Source organism: Tupaia chinensis, unplaced genomic scaffold, assembly GCF_000334495.1.
Source record: "Tupaia chinensis unplaced genomic scaffold, TupChi_1.0 Scaffold140356_1, whole genome shotgun sequence".
Classification (NCBI taxonomy): domain Eukaryota; kingdom Metazoa; phylum Chordata; class Mammalia; order Scandentia; family Tupaiidae; genus Tupaia; species Tupaia belangeri.
Genome location: NW_006200233.1, coordinates 1,287,504 through 1,291,505, shown reverse-complemented (window position 1 = coordinate 1,291,505; position 4,002 = coordinate 1,287,504). Strand labels below are relative to the sequence as shown.

The window sequence follows — 4,002 nt, the reverse complement described above, 5'->3', positions numbered from 1 at the left end:
AACAGCTGCCTCGGCTGGTCTGCGCCGCCGGTCCGCGTCGGCGCCGAGCGCCGGACAGCGGGGGTCGGGCGGTTCGGGCCGCGCAGGCCTGGCCGCCCCAGACCCGCCGCCACGCAGGCCAGATTCCTCGGTTTTGAAGAGAAGCAAATTCCCAGGGAGTTGACGATTCAAATGCCGAGCTCTGCGGGAGAGCACGGCAGGACCGCCGACCTCGCCCTGCGGTTCCAACTGGCCGACAGAGCGTCCGCTGAGCAGGTGGCTGGAGGCACCGGAAAGGCACGTCCGCGGGGCACAGCCGGGGCTCGGGAGGCCGCAGCCCCAGCTCTGCAGCTCACAACAGACAGGAGCCTGGGGCCGCTCAGCTACAAGAAGTCGGTCGTTTGCAGGAACACCATTAGGGTTCTGGAGGAAGGGGGCATTATTCCCACATCAATTCTCTTAAGGAAAGAACCGAAAAACTTTGGGGATGATGAAGTGATAGCTGGAGGTTCCTAGAGTCTGGGACTCCAACCTTAGAGCCCCTAGTTGGGTCCAGGGATTCGGGGCCCTGGGCCCATCAGTCTGCCTTCCCTGTGCCAGGCTGGCCTCAGCCCAGGGGTACCTCAGCAAACAAAGCCGGCTGAAATCCCCACCACTGGCCTCCCCTGTGGTGTGGGTGGTACAAAGAATAGGGAAGGGGGGCTGGCAGATGGTGGTGGTTGGGGTGCTGCACTCTCACATGGCAGACCGCAGTTCAAGTCCTAGAGCTGGAAATTTGCTTGTCTTTCTCTGGTCAAATTTTAAAATAATAATAAATAAATAATTTTTGAAAAGCATAGAGAAGTGAATGAGTAAACTAGGTAAGCACATTGCTGTTGATGATCTTCATGGAGAAAAATAGGGCCAGCACACCCGTGGGGCTGTCCAGGGTGGGGCAGAGCAGAGGGTGTCCTCCCAGCCCTCGGACAGGGCCACTGCGAACATTTTTAAAGGATCAGGTCATGGGAAAGTCCAGACTGCATCTGATTTTCCTGACTATCAGCCCGCTGTCAGTGTGTCACGGGAAACAGTCGCCACCTGGCCACCACCGCATTCTAAATACATTAAGTAGCAGGAGTCGTCAGAAAAGCGTCCCCTAACTGCGCCTAACTGTGCCCGGAGCCCCCTGTGTCCCCTCACTGGGGCCTGGTGGAGCCAGGCTGCGAGCCCTACTCCAACACTGGTTCTCTTTGGGACTGGGGCCCTGGCAGGTCACTGGGCTTGTGGCCACTTTCTTCAGTGAGAAACGGAAATATGGCAGCCTGGCTGTGGGGCTGAGGGCAGGCCTTGTGGGGGGACCCAAACACCTTGGAAGGGGGGGCAGACGGCAGAGCAGTGAAACAGGGTCCCCGAGAGGCGTGCTGGGGAAGGCGCTGGCCTGCTTGTGACCTCCCTGGGTGCCCCGTGCCCCAGCCAGGACGGGTTGATGCCATCCCTGGTCAGGGCACTCTCTGAATCTGAGTCTCTGCGTCTCTTATTCTTGCACGTGGAAAAGTAAATAAATAATCTGTCAATGATACATTACAAGGACTACGGGACATAAGTAAGTGATCAATGGAGGGCATTATATTGCTGTTTTCATCGTTATTTTTATTTTTCAATTTATCTGATTTCATTTTACTTTTTCCCAGAGGACACATGTGCCTGAGAGCGAACACTGCCCAGTGGGGGCTGGTCTCACCGCAGTCTGGCCTCCGTGTCTGCCCCATCAGGATCTGGGCACACACGTGTGGAATTCAAACTGTAGCTGGCCAGGAGGGACCAGCTCCCTACCACAGCGCTTTCCTGCAGCACCAGGCTGGCCCTCGATGTTATCATTTATTACTGGATGGTTATTTCAGGCCGGGTGTCTTGCTCCTTGTACTAGACTCTGAGGTATCCTTCTGTGTTTGCAGATATAAGTCCCAGGTATGTCGTGGGATGAATTATGTCCCCAGAAGGTGTGCGGAAATCCTTGCTCCTCACCCTTACCTGTGAATGTGACCTGATTAGGAAAAAGGGTGTTTGCGGAAGTAACCTAGCCCGAGGTCTATTCTCTCTGTAAGTCCTGTCCCTGGTCTCAGGATGCCCTTTGGGGACCTCAGAAATGTATGTGGAAGTCTTTTAGCTAATTCTTTATAGCTAGCCAACAGAAGACGGCTTTCACATGGAAGAGTTCGGACCCCTAGAGGAGGAGGGTCCTCACTCTGCCCATCAGTGCTGGGGTCCAGCCTCAGGCGGGGGTGGGTTGACTCGACGGAGGCAGCGCAGGTGAAGAAGAAGACTAAGGCCTCGGTGCCTCTTTCATGCACGTCCTTAGCCGGACACCCCTCAGAGATCACTCTCTGAAGAGTGACAACTGCTAGGAATTATCGTGCCTTTTTATTGAAAATGTGTTACATGCAAGTAAATGGAAGAGGGACTACGTGTATCAATGATCAGCTCATAAAGTTTTAACAATAGAGAACATAGATTCTATTCATGGTTGGATTAAGGGTGGGTCTAGTACAGTTCCGCAATTGTAGGTGGGTCTCCATGGAATGCAGTTTCAGGAAACAAATACACAGGCCCAGGTAGATTCACTGGTGGATTCTGCCAAGTAGTTAAGGACCACACTGTAACAATTCTCTACAATCTCAGAACATAAAAGCAAAAGGAATAAAGGAAAACTACTAATCAGTGTTTCTCATTAGCATAGATCCAAAAAATACTCAACAATATATTAGCAAATCAAACCCAGCAATATATAAACAGAATTCTACACCAAAATCAATTAGGATTTATTCCAGGTATGCAAGGATGGTTCAACCTTTAAAAATTAGTTAAGGTAATCCATTATATGAAAAGACTGGGAAAAGTACCAAACTAGGAATAGTGGGAGCTTTCTCAACTTGAAAAAGAATTTCTAAAAACAAACAAAACACACACACACACAACTACAGCTAACATCATGCTTAATGGTGAGAAATAGATGCTTCTCTGCTGAGATCAGGGACATGGCAAAGATATCAGTCCTTACCACTCCCATTCAACATTGTACTAGAAGTCCTAGCTAATGCAATAAGATAAGAAAAGGAAATGTAAGGTATACAGATCAGGAGAAACAGAATTGTCTTTCTTTGTAGGTAACATGATTGGCTATGTGGAAAATCCTCTAGAAATCCAAAAATTCTCTAGAACTGATAAGGAACTATATTAAGGTTGTAGGGTGGTCACAGACAGCCTTGCCGACAGTGGACGCTGGCACCAAAAGACACCAGGTCTGACATACTCCTCACCTGAGTTACAATCGATTCCCAATCGCAAAAGCGCTTTTCTCAAGAGAACTGTGTGTAGGCACGACAAAAACTCCATGCCTTCTCTGAGGTTCGAACTCAGGACCTTCAGATTATGAGACTGACGCGCTGCCTGCTGCGCTAAGAAGGCACCTACCTTCTGCAGTCCCCGCACAGCTTCCTACCCTAGGTTCCCTGACATTTCAGACGTCGGATTCCGCGCAGAGTGCGGGACAGCGCGTTCTCACGGGTCTACGGCCGCCCCGGTGTCCGAGGATCGTCGTAGTCACTTCGGGACGTCCGGGGACAGAGTCGGTATGTGATAGCGGTGTCCCCTCCACGTCCTCGGCACTCTGCGGGGACGTGGGCCGGCGCCGGGTCTCGCTGCCCTTACCCGCGGGAAGCCCTGGCCGAGAGGCCCGGCGGGGACCGCGCCAGGAGCTGCCTGGTGACACAGTCCTCTGGGGCCCGGAGCCCTGGAGCGGGCGGTGGGGACGCGGAGAGGAGGGACCAGCGAGCGTGGGGATCCCGCCGCGGAGCCAGGAGACACGCGGACGGCGGGACGGGCGTCCGCGCGCGACCCCGGCGTTGCACGGTGACCGCTGCAGGGTCCGAGGAGCCCGCGGCCGGCTGGAGGCTAAGGCGCCGGGCTCACGTCGCCGGGCCACCTCCCTTGGTCGGGAGCGACCCGGCTCCAGCGGCGGGGGCGCGGGGCGCGCCCCCGCGCTCG

General features: G+C 53.9%; 1 non-coding gene across 1 annotated transcript; it reads right to left on the bottom strand.

The window, feature by feature from the left end:
• Positions 1–3,350: 3,350 nt before the first annotated feature.
• On the bottom strand, positions 3,351–3,423 carry TRNAM-CAU (transfer RNA methionine (anticodon CAU)). The gene has a single exon. It is a non-coding gene; the product is annotated as a tRNA-Met (tRNA).
• Between the last annotated feature and the right edge of the window lie 579 nt (positions 3,424–4,002).